Source organism: Gossypium arboreum, chromosome 7 (genome assembly GCF_025698485.1).
Source record: "Gossypium arboreum isolate Shixiya-1 chromosome 7, ASM2569848v2, whole genome shotgun sequence".
Classification (NCBI taxonomy): domain Eukaryota; kingdom Viridiplantae; phylum Streptophyta; class Magnoliopsida; order Malvales; family Malvaceae; genus Gossypium; species Gossypium arboreum.
In genome coordinates, this window is record NC_069076.1 from 10,635,021 (window position 1) to 10,648,441 (window position 13,421).

Consider the following 13,421-nt stretch of genomic DNA (forward strand, 5'->3'; position numbering starts at 1 on the left):
GCAAGCTGTCTTCCTAAACAACAGTCACTAAATCATTTATAATTGGAGCTACGAAACTCCAAATCAAGTGTCATTAATTTTACTTAAAAATAGACTCATATATCTTCTATCCATAAAATTTTCAGAATTTTTGGTTTAGCCAATCAATACCAGATTTTTCTTAAAGTTTCCCATGTTTCACTGTTTGACTAATCTGACCACTCTTCATTACGAATCAAATTTCTCATTGTACAGAATTCAAAATATGTTCTCGTTTATTTCATTTGAAAATAGACTCATTAAGATTTAATTACATAATTTATTCAGCTTCTAACTCATCTCCCACAATTTATGGTGATTTTCCAAATTCACGTTACTGCTGTTGTCCCAAGCAGATTTATTACCAAATCACTCTTTCACACATAACTTGCATGCATGTTGTTTTTTAAACATGTATATCACCAATCAATCATCACATATCTATGATTTTACTTAAGTATAATCTCCATTTCATCATTTTAAAGCACAACATGTTAGCCGATTTTTCCCTTTAGCATCTAAGGCACATGCATGTTCATTTGCTTGGCTCAACTTCACCTATCTTCCATTTTTCATCAAAAGAACATGAAACAACAACCATTTCCTTCATTTTAATTCATGACCAAATGCTCACAACACAACCAAAAACCAAAATATGCTTCAAGAGTTAAGGTAGAATCAAGAAGAACTCATGAACATCAAGATAGAAGCAAACTACCATGAACTTACCTTCAATTTTCTTCCCAAGTGACCAAACATTCAAGAGCTTTCTCCTCTCCTTTCTCTTCTCTAACTTTCGGCTATGATGAACAAAGATGGACAAAACTTTGTTATTTTCACCCCTTTTTCTTTTAATAAAATTTCATATTTCATCCATTTAATTCTTTAATACAAAAGACATGAAATGCCCATCATGGAACATTTACCTAAACCATTATCATGGAACATTTACCTAACCCATTATCATGGAATATTTACCTAATCCATTATCATGGAACATTTACCTAACCCATTATCAATTTGTACATGAATTATGGATATCAAGTGCTCATTTTGTCTACAACAACATGATGGCTGGCCACTTCATGTAAAATGGGAGGTTTGTCATGTAAATCCTCCTATTTTGCACGCCTATTTATTTGGCCACTTCAATTCAGCCTATAGCATTTTCAAACATTTTCACATAGGTCCTATTTCATAATTTCACTCACAAATGACAAAATCAAAGCATGAAATTTTGCCAATATTCACAGAATTCCCAAAAATTGGGGCGTTATAGGTTTAGAAAATGAGGTATCGGGACCTTGTTTCTATAAACCGAGTCGTAAATATTTTTATAAATATTTACGTAGTGGCAATAATATGGTATTAAAGTTTCGTTGAGAAATTTTATCGTTTCGATAGTTAATTAAACAAAAAGGACTAAATTGTGTAAAGTGCAAAAGTTGTGTTCTATAACCTAAAGGTATTAAATAGATATAGAACTTAAAAGTAGAAATCCTTATTTGGTAATTAGCCCATTAAAGAGATAGTGGGATATGACGGCTTGGCATTTGGTGTAATAAATAAAGTGTATAAAGGTTAATCTTGTAAATTGGTTAAAAATAATAATAAAATGAATATAATAAAAGAATCAAGGTGTCATCTTTTTCATTCTCTTTTTACCAGTCGAATATGAAGGCTTGAGAAGCCATGGAAGAAGCTTCCAACTTTCAGCTAATGCATGGTAGGCATTTCTAGTCCCGTTTTTAATTATTTTTATATTTTCGGGATTGTTGTTGCTTAATATATCTAATGAGGGGACTATTTTGCAAAACCATTGAATAGTTTGATATTTGCGATTGATGAGTATAATAGGGCTTTGAAGTTTAACGGAAGAATATGAGTCCTTGTTGATAGTTAAACACTTTTTGTTAAGTGAATTTTTGTGAAATTGACAATTAAGGGCTAAATTGATAAATGTGAAAACTTTGTGGTTAAAATGTCAAATAAATGAAATGCGTGGGCTGCTAGAGACACTAGTGATATTCGTCTATAGTAGAATTTTACTCAATTTCATGAATTTGCATTTTTATGATATAGGGACTAAATTGTAAAGAAATTGAAATATTAGGGGAAAAACTATACTTTTGCCATAAAATGAATTATGAACTGTTTTGATACCATGAACATTTGGCTAAGCTTAATTATGGTTAAAAATGGTTAATTTGCATGTTTTGAGCTCAGGGACTAAAATGAATAAAAGTAAAACTTTAGGGGTAATTTTGTAAAAATGACAAAAATGACCAAATTGTACGAAATGAGGTGTTTTAATGTCTAAATTAATATACTGAATGAAATTATTAATTTAGATCAAGATCGGGTGGAAAATCGAGAAAAATGAGAATTACCAAAATGCCCCGAACTTTGGTATCTCTACAATTTAGCTGTAAGTTCGTATGCAATAAGCGTGTTAAATTGATGTTTCTAATGCTTTAATATTGTATAAATTGTATATACATGAATATTTTAATGTCGACGACATATCGACAAAATGTGGCACTTAGTGTGCAGGCAATCAAATATGGTACTCGATTACGAAATATTGAGAATGACACTTAGTGTGCGAGATATTGAGAATGACACTTAGTGTGCAAAATATCAAATGATTCAAAGGGAAATTATAAATTGTGATTGAATGATTAAATAGAGCAAAGTGAACAGGTATACATGCTATATTATATAAATTGTTTATGAGACGACTTTATAATGGTGATATTTGGGCTTTGAGCCTAGCAAGCTTTAAGCTGGTGAATAATATTATCGGGTTTAAAACCTAGCAGGCTAAATGTCGGTGATTTGATAAAAGTCTAAGACTATGAGACCTTGAGTTAAATCGGCAATTGAATTTGTTCAATGCATTAAGTTGGCCAGGTATGTGATATATTCTTATGCATGTTAGATCGATTGGAATTGAATCATGAATGTGAAATGAGAAGCATAGGTGAAAATGCCTATGTCATATATGTGAGTAAGGGCAAAACCATCGTAAATTATCGATAAGGGTGGAATATGTGCGGAATCATCTTATAATTGCTAATTTGAACAGTTGTGTGGGAATCATTGAGCATGATGTATTGTATTGAGATTATGCTTGAGTGAAATTATAGATATGTGATGAAATTGATTGGTGATATACATGTTTAAATAATGTGAATGCAAAGAATGTGTGAAAGAGTAAATTTGTAATAAATCTGCTTGGGACAACAGTAGTAACGTGATTTTGGAAAATCACCATAAATTGTTGAAGTTGAGTTAGAAGCTGAATAAATTATGTAATTAAAGCTTAATGAGTCTAGTTTCTTATAAAAGAAACCGTGTAAGCAAAAGAATTACTGATAATGAGATATTTGAAGTGGCGTGGGATAGAGTCAAATGACTTCGGGGTCCCCTATTCTTTTTTTAGAAAATCATTATAATTTTTACAAAAATGGTTATAAGATAAAATTTATATGATTAGACTCCTTAATGAGTCTAGTTTTAAATGAAATCAAATAGAACATATTTTGAATTCTGTACAATGAGAAATTTGATTCGTAGTGAAGAGTGGTTAGATTAGTCAAACAGTGAAACAGGGAAAACTTTAAGAAAAATCTGGTATTTATTGGCCAAACCTAAATTCTGAAAATTTTATGGATGGAAGATATATGAGTCTATTTTTAGGGAAAATTAACGGCAATTGATTTGGAGTTTTGTAGCTCCAGTTATAAATAATTTAGTGACTATTTCTCAGGAAGACAACTTGTAGTGAATTTGTGATTATGTTGTAAACATTGATAAAACTTGTTAATGGGTTGCTTATTGTTTTCTTATGAACTTACTAAGCGTAAAGCTTACTCCCCTTTTCTTTCCCATATTCCCTAGGGTTGCCAGGTTAGCTCGGGTTGGAGGCCGTTAGAGATATTATCACATTGTCAAGTCTACGCTATCGGCGTAAGTAAATCTTAGTGTTTCGAGTCTATGGCATGTATAGGTTTGTAAAGTTGAGTAAGTAAATGATACAAGACTAAGATATTGGTAAATATTTAATAATGCCTCATGAATATTTTGGGTCTTGTAAGCCCGATTAAAGGATAATAAACGTGTGTATGAAAAGTTTAAAATTGATCAAAAATTTTTACGGTCTGGTTTTATATAAATTGATGAGTTTAAATCTGGTAGCACCTCGAACCCTGTTCCAGCGAGGGATACGGGCGAAGGGTGTTACACGGCCTCTATGTTTTAAGGTGGGAAATTTGACATGTAAATCCACCTATTTCATACTATAAGTTATTTGGCCACTACAAATTAGCCTATAGCATTTTCAAAAATTTTCACATGAGTCCTATTTCATAATTTCACTCACAAATGGCAAAATCAAAGCATGAAATTTTCACACATGCACTTTCACATGAAATAAACACAAAATATAACATTTGATTATTTTTGGGACTTGGTTTTGTGGTCCCGAAACCACTTTTCGACTAGGGCCATATTAGGGCTGTCACAAAAATCCTGAGATTCCTCTAAACACATGTCTTGCTTGCTTGCTAGAGAAATCAGGATTTGTAATATCAATGCTCATGTCATTGATATCGAGGGACCTGTGAAGTATAAAGAATATACAAAGAATGAATGAATTTAAGAATGATTATTTATGTGCTATGAATGAAAAAATAAGAATTTCAAAAGTTTAACGAAATATTGGTTCATAAAAAAGAAACAATACTCGTTCAAATTGATAAAAGTTAGGTTTTATTAAAATAATAGATGATCGTAAGCCCATTCCACAAATGTAATCTTATTACTCCTAGGCCCTAGAGTAACAAGAATGTTTCGAGAATTACTTTGAAAAATTTCTAAAGACTACAGGAAGTTCCTCCGTAGTCCAATTGTTCAGAGAGCTTCCGGTTCATAAGGGCGAATGCCGTCAAAGTTTCCTTGCTCCGATCCTTCGTCGTGTATAGCATTATCTGATGACTTTCTTCTATAAGTAACCCTCCCAATATGAAGGTTTGGGATATTGGAGGGAATGTCATTGGCTCCCACTCCACTTCTCTTCCATTAAGGCGCGTCCTTCTTCTCTCTTGGCGCTTCTCAACTTCCTTCCTCTTTTGCTTATAGTCTGGCTTGAAGCCTAGACCAAAGCGATCTCTCTTCTCTTTCAGTTCTGGAATTTGAGTCCCTCCTTGTAGGTATTCTCCTAACCCTCTTCCTGGTAAGACTCCCTTTCCCACCATCATTTGTAGAGCCATCCTCGTGGCTCTTGCTATCTTTGGTACCGGTAGCTCACTCCCTTCTGAAATGAAGGTTGCATTCACAAATTCTAAAGAGTGAAAGGAACACTCAATAGACTCTTCATTCATCTCAACATAAGGGGCCTTGCTAGTGATTGCAGCTATAATGTCCTCCTCCGCATTGATGGTTACTAACCGTCCATCCGTCACTAACTTTAATTTTGGTGTAACGATGAGGACACCGCTCCCACTGAGTGTATCCATGGCCTCCGTAATAAGCAATTGTAGGAGGGCTTGATATCCATCACCAAGAAGTCTACTTCGTATATACTCGGCCCAATTTCCAAGGGGATATCAATCCTTCCTATCACCTTCCTTTCTGTACCATCGAAGGCTCTTACCACATTTTGACATGTCTTCATGTGAGAACCGCCAATGGGTAATCTATTCAATGTAGACAATGGTAGAACATTCAAGGCCGATCCATTATCAACGATTACACTTGGGAGTGTGTACCCCTTACATCGAGTGGTGATGTGCAAGGCCTTAGTTGACCCCCCCGGTGGGATTTCATCATCATGAAAGTAGATGAAATTATCCGCACTTATGTTATTCACCAACCGGTCCAGCTTGTTAACGGATGTCATGGTTGACATATGTTTCATTGAGCACCTTCATCAATGCATCCCGATGCACCTCAGAACTCAGAAGTAGAGCCAATACTGATATGTGAGCCGGCTGCCTACGCAACTGCTCGACCACGTTATACTCGCTATGCTTAAGGAACTTTAGAAATTCCTTAGCCTTCTCCTCCTTTACTGGTTCCTTGACAGGCACTTCAGCCTCTTTTTCCTTCTCCGCACTAACATTCTTTGTTTTTGTGGGCTCCTCTCTGACGCCCACCATATCATACCGCTTCCCACTCCGTGTATGGGAACCCTCAACTTGTACATCCTTACAAATACCGGTTATACTCTTCTCCTTCATCACTGTCACACTGCAGTCATAACTCCATGGTACCCTCTTGCTATCCTTATAAGGGAAAAGCGTAGGCTTATGGATAATGACCTTAGGCACCATTTGTGCCCCCACTTCATTATTCCCCAGCAGGGAAATAATAATCTTTGGCCAGCTAGTTCCTTTCTGTTCATCCTCCAGCACACATACTTGTTTTTCACAAGAGCTACCTTCAAAAATTTGTAGCTCTTTGTTGTCTGTAAAGCCTTTCCCCAAGGCCTTGAATTCTTCACAATCTTGAACTTCATGTCCTTCTTTCTCATGGAACTCACCATAGTTCCTTGTTTATCTTCTCTTGTTTTTAGAGGTTAACATACCTCTCTTCATCATCTCCTCCCAAATCACCTTCATAGGCATCCTCACCTCAGCAATATCTTCCTTCGTCAAGTCAATTGAATCCTTCGGGCAGGCCGGGACAAAAAAGTCCGAAAAGAGGGGATTTGGCTGATCAGCCAGCCCTACTCGTCTTTGTCTACCCTGGTTCAAGTATAGCCCATACCCTTTCTAAGCCGAATAGTCTTTCTTGGACCGGAAGTCATACCATAGTAGAAGTGCAGCCCCCGTTGAGACAATAAGTTAGACATTGGTTCATAGGCTAAAGCCCCCTGACTCAAAGTCAGTGGAAGGGGAAGGGCTGCTTTCTTCGACCTCTAGCCATCACGCTCTTTTGGACGACTCTAATCTAAATAGGGTTCTTCGGCGAAAAGGGTCAGAATGAGGAAATGGGATGATCCCGATTTATCAGGGCTATCCAAGAATTTCAATCTTTGAATTGAGGGTTCGTTCATAGTGTAAGACTTATCTGATCTTTTCAATTGTTAGAATTTTTTTTCTTGAATCACTTATGAATTTTTCTAGGACAGTATTAAGGATCTTATCGAAAACTTACAGACTTGCCAAACAAAGGCTAAGAGAAAAAAGAGAACAGGTATTATTGGCATAAAATCTATGATTGGATTCAAAAAAGCATAGGCCTCGGGCAATTTGGCGAATAAAAAACTACTCGAAAAAAGGGCAGAATTAAAACTTGTATTGGGAATCACAATAGGTGTACTAGTAATTGTATGGTTAGAAAGAGAAATATCTGCAGGAATACAACAACGTATTGGGCCTGAATACGCCGGTCCTTTGGGCATTCTTCAAGTGCTAGCAGATGGAACAAAGATGGTTCTATTTCTCAATCTTTCTGACTTGCTCCTACGAAACCAAGTTCGAAAAGATTGAGAAAAATTAGTCATTCACAACCACTGATGAAGGATTCCTCGAAAATTTAAGGATTAGTAATCCGTTTTAGAAATCAAATAGGTTCGATCTTATACATACGCGAGGAAGGTAATCAAAAGGATCGTCCGGTTCCTATAGAACCTATCACTAAAATACCCCTAGAGGGAGATAGGGCTAAGCGGAGCAAAAAGGGTTTTCCACGAGACGGGAAATGAAAACTAGTAGCCCCACACGAAGTTTGTGAATAAGTGATTGTCTGATAATGAGCAAGGTGTAATGGCCTAAATTCAAGGTTATCGGAACAATGGTTTCGTAACCATAGATCCGATTTAAAGAGAAATTTATTTCAATATTTTTACTTGAAAATTGATATGATAGGAAAATTGTATGAAAATATTGATAGAAAAATTTTACCGATTTAGTGATTAGATAAAAAAAGAAATTATTGAAGAAATTGAGTAAAAACAAGGTACCGAGACCTCTATCTCGTAAAACCGAGTCAAAAATAATTTTATAAATATTTATGAAATGTTATTAATGTGGTATTAAAATTTCGTTAGGAAATTTTAATGTTTGGATAGTCAATTAAATGAAAAGGACTAAATTGTAATAGGTGTAAAAGTTGCTAGAATGATTAAATAGCTTAAGAGTCTAATAAGAAAGGATGTAAAAGGCAATTAGACCCAAAATTTATTTGGGCTGGACGGAAAGGGTATGAAATGAGCAGAAAATTTGATAAATTAAGGGTAAAATTAGAATATTGCAAAATTAACTAAATAAAGCTACGACTAAATAGGAAATATCTAGATTTCTCTTCATTTCTCTTCAATTTCAGCAGCTAAAAACGCCATAGGAGGGTTCTCTAAGCTGGTATTTCATAATATTTGCACCAAGTGAGTTAATCATTGCCTTTTTTCTTGTAATTTTTGTGTTTCTAAGACTTTTACAACTAGGTCCTACTATTAAATTCATTAGTTTTTGATTTCATGGATGAAATTGAAAGTCACCATGGTTGAGTGCTGTAAGTTTATGATGAAATAGAATGAAATTAAAGCTTTAATTTGTTTATGAGATGATTTTATTAGGTAATTTCAATAGAAATTGATTTTTAGGACCTAATTGTGAAAATGCTTGGAATTAAAGTCTATTGCTGAAATTCTGATTCCTAAAGGTTGTAAACTAGTTTAAGGTGATAGAATAAAATGTTAATTGAGAAAAATCAGCTCAATTGAGAGGCTAATTGAGTAGGGACGGAATTATCATTTATTAAAAGCTTAGGGGAAAAATGGTAATAAACAGCTTGCACAAAAACAGTTTGGACAGCAGCAGTAGACTAACTTTGAAAAATCACCATAAATTGTATAAATCGAATTAGAAGATGAAAAAAAATATGGAATTAAATCTTATTGAGTCTAGTTTCTCATAGATAAATATTATAAGCAATGGATTTGTAAATTTTGAGATATAATGAATTTTTTGAGACAAGTTCTGAATGAATTCGGGTTTCCCTTTTCTGACTTTGAAAAATCATAAAAAATTGAATAAAAACAATTATGGGCTTAAATTTATATGTATAGAATCCTTAATTAGTCTATTTTTAAGAGAAACAAACGAAAACATCATTTTAATTCTGTATGAAGAGATAATTAATTTTTAGTGAAGAAGGGTCAGAACTGTCGGCAGCAGAACAGGGGTGACTTTAAAGAATAAAATGTACTTATTGGCTAAACCAAAAATTCTGAAAATTTTATGGTAAAAATATATATGAGTCTAGTTTCAGGGAAAATTAATGGATCTTAATTTTTAGTTTCTTAGCTCAAGTTATAAATAATTTAGTGACTATAACTCAAGTAGACAGCTTTGAATGAACTATAAATAATAGTTGAATTATACAGAATGTTGCATGTGAACATGAAATGTATTAAATTGATAATTAAATTTATTTATTTAGATCCGGGAGATTCAAATATGAAGCTAGATCGTGGAAAGGAAAAAGTTCGAGATTAGTAGATTTTTATTGTTTACAAACAAGTATCAAGGTAAGTTTGTGTAACTTGAATTATATTCTTAAATGCTTGAAATGCATGTTTTTGATATGAATATGATTTGAATGTTCATTATATGGAAAATTTTGAAACATTGATATATTTGATAAAAGGGGAAGAAATCCCGGTTGAATGAAAGGAAAATTCGATGGATTTACGAAAAGGAATTGACGGTAAAAGGATCTAGCCAGACGGGTGATCCTAACTTGATATAGCCCTCCAGAAGAATATGTGTAAAATGGATTTAGCCGGACGGGTAATCCGAATTAGGTCTGAATTTAGCTTTGACTGGTAATTCAGATCCAAGCTCATTAGAGTAATTGTCGTTGCGGGATTTAGCTTGGACCGGTAATCCCGACAATACTCTATGAGTTTATATTGCGGGATTTATCTCGATGGTAATCCATTGCAAGGTTGAGGTTCATGGAGTGTGCTCTCGAAATGGAAATGTGCGCAGATGAATATGAATTGACAGACTCGGAATTGTACAATAAATGTGTACCTCTGAAAATCCATCGAAATTTCGATAAATTCAACGGGATAAATATGGAAAAATAACAAGGAAATGGAAATCATGGTATTGACGAGCTCATCAATGATGGTATATATTATTGATACATGGAAATTATTGTAGTAACTTGAATGTTGAGTTTGTGCATGTTAGGGTAATAATGCATTGAATGGATATATGAATGTTTACTATATTGTATTGAAAATATTAGGTAAGTATAATTCTTGTTACATGAGCTTACTAAGCACAAAGTGCTTACCCCGTTTCGTTTTTCCCTGTTTTGTAATGTTAAGAGCTCGGAGGTCGGATTTGGTCGGAGACACATCACACTGTCAACCTCAGGATTTCGGTATATAAAGAAACTTTATTTTGGAAATCAATGGCATGTATAAGCTAACAAAGTAAATGTTAACGTGAAATGAATGTAAAGTTAGCCATTAGTATGGTTAACAAACCTGGTTTTAGATATGTGATGACGTTATCTTATAAATATGCATGAATTTATCTTGAAAATATGTTGAATTGATTTGGTTGATGTGGATTGGTCTCGATTAATATTGCAGGGAAGGTTAGATATTTATAAAGGGGCTATATTGAATATAAAAAAAATTTTAATTCGTAAACTCCGATAATGCCTCGTACCCTATTCCGACAATGAATACGGGTAAGGGTATTACACAAGGAATATCCACCTTTCTGCTAAACAGGATGTATTGAACTCATAATTCATTAGATACTTTTTATGAATGTCAACTAAGTATCGTAAGTAAATTGGTCCCGGTTGTTCAATCATTTGATAACCAGAGTCATTCTTTGATAAATGATCACTATGTGACATCCCTAATTTGACCCTAGTCAGAAAATGGTTTCGGGACCACAAAACCGAGACATAAAAATAATTTAATATTCATTTTGATGCCTATAATATGTGTTAATTCATGTGTGACATTTTTGATGTTTTAACTTAGAGTTATAAATGTGAATTTCACTAAAAAGGGCTTAGTAGTAAACTTTGAAAGTATGATGGGGAAATGTGTGATGACTAGTTGATTCATGCATGCAAAATAGTGGAGTTGCATGTCAAATTTCCTCTTTTAATGTTAGTGGAAGGTAATGATGACTTTGTTTTGGCATTTTGTGCTTTGTATGTTAGTAAATAATGTTAATAATATATTTGTTTATATTAAAGAAAATGGTTTCATAAAATAGAAATAATAAAAGTTAATAAAATAAATGAATAAAATATGTTTGAGGTGAAAATAACAAGGCCATTTCTTCTTCTTCTTGCCGTGAGTTGAGAAAGAAAATAGAAACCTTTGAGCTTAGGGCATTCGGCAAAAGAAGGCTTCAAATAAGGTAAGGTTTATGTTATTTTCTTTGAAAATTTGTGAATTTTGGTTGGTTTTGAAGCTTGCAACAAGACCCATGTGAAAATTTTTGTGTTCATGAAGCATGTAGCAATCGGTCATGAGCTTAATGGGGTATATTTTGTACGTTTGATGATTTTGGGAGGATAATTGATTCTAGTTGAGTATGAACAAACTAAATGTGCTTGATGGCTCAAATGAGCTTGGAAAGTTGGCCAATGTTGTTTAAGTTCATGAATTAGGGCATAATTTCTTTCGCAAACTAGGATAAATTGTAAAAAAAATTTCTTAGCATTAATAGCATTTGCTTAATTGGTGAATTGAACTTTGAGTGGATAGGGTGAGCCCTTGTGACTATGTTGATTGTGAAAATCGGCAATGTGGGGGCTTATACAAAAATTAATGTGTATTGATAATAGTTGTATGAGAATTATTCAAATTAGCACCTAAGTGATAAATTGATTATGTAATTGGGTAGATTGTTGCATTCGACCATGAATTCAACTTGTCATTTGAATTGGTAGATAAATGCAGCATATTAAGTTGAGTAATTAAATTTAGTTTTAGCTTGATTTTGAATGAATATAAATTGAGATGTTCTTTATGTGTTATTCGAATTAGTTGTTGAATAAGATATTGGGCTACACTTAGTGAAAGTGTTGAATGGATATGATAATGTGAAGTGCAAAAAGGGTATGTGAGAGAGTGAATTATGTATTTGTGCTTTCTTCAAATGAGGGAAAATCTTATATTCATATACATATGTTTCGGCTATAGGTGTGTTTGAAAAGTAGGTTGTTTAGTATTTGAGTTTGATTCCTTTGTAAGTTTTAAGTACTTAAATGGAATGAATATGAATTATGTATATGTATCCCTTATGTATGTACCATGTACACATAAGGACATTTGGCAATATGATTAAATTCTTGTATAAGAAAGAATGATAAATTAAGTGACTCTTTGCTTGTGAATGTGAATTAGATATAGATTAAATAAGCATGAAATCGAGTCATGGCATGTTTTATTAATTAATACATATTGAAAATGATATGTGATTGCCAAATGTGATTGTCAAGTGAATAATATTAGTTAAGTACCTAAGCCAATCTATTGTTTCACTTAAGCTTAAGAGCAAAGAGGATCAAAGTCGGATAAAGGAAAAGAGAAAGTAAATGAATAGCCGTGGATATCTAGTCGTCGACCACTTCCGAGGTAAGTTTTAAGTGATTAAACGTTGAGTAAATTCAATCATAATAGAACATATTGAGTTGATTTAATAAGATATGATGGGCCATGATATGTTCTAAGCTCAAATGGTAAGTTCTTAAGTGTTTGAGCTTGGAAATTTAAGTGTAATTTGAAATAATCTGCTTAGGACAGCAGCAGTAACGTGAGTTTAGAAAATCACCATAAATTTATGAACTTGAATTAGAGGCTGAATAAAACATGAAATTAAATCTTAATGAGTCTAGTTTCTTATAAAAGAAACCGTGTAAGCAAAGGAATTTCCGATAATGAGATATTTAAAGTTGTGTGAGACAGTGCAGAATGACACTGTAATCCTCTGTTCTGTTTTTAGAAAATCATTATAAATTGTAAAAAACTTTTTAAAAGACAAAATTTATATTCTAGATGCCTTAGTGAGTCTAGTTTCAAATGAAATAAACTAGAACATATTTTGAATTTTTTACAATGAGAAATTTGATTCGTAGTGAAGAGTGGTCAGAATAGTCAAACAGTGAAATAGGGGAAACTTTAAGAAAAATCTGGTATTGATTGGCCAAACCAAAAATTCTGAAAATTTTTTGGATAAAATATGTATGAGTCTATTTTCAAGGAAAATTAACGGCACTTCATTTGGAGTTTCCTAGCTCCATTTACGAATAATTTAATGACTGTTGCTTAGGAAAAACAGCTTGTGCTGAATTTGTGATTATGTTGTAAACCTTAATAAAACTATTTGAGTTGCTTATAAGCTATCGAT

General features: G+C 33.4%; 1 long non-coding RNA gene across 1 annotated transcript; it reads left to right on the forward strand.

The window, feature by feature from the left end:
- The first annotated feature begins 1,668 nt into the window (after window positions 1-1,668).
- Window positions 1,669-4,138, forward strand: LOC128295479 (uncharacterized). Its single transcript, XR_008285909.1, has 2 exons — window positions 1,669-1,744; window positions 3,922-4,138. It is a non-coding gene; the product is annotated as an uncharacterized LOC128295479 (long non-coding RNA).
- The last annotated feature ends 9,283 nt before the right edge of the window (window positions 4,139-13,421 follow it).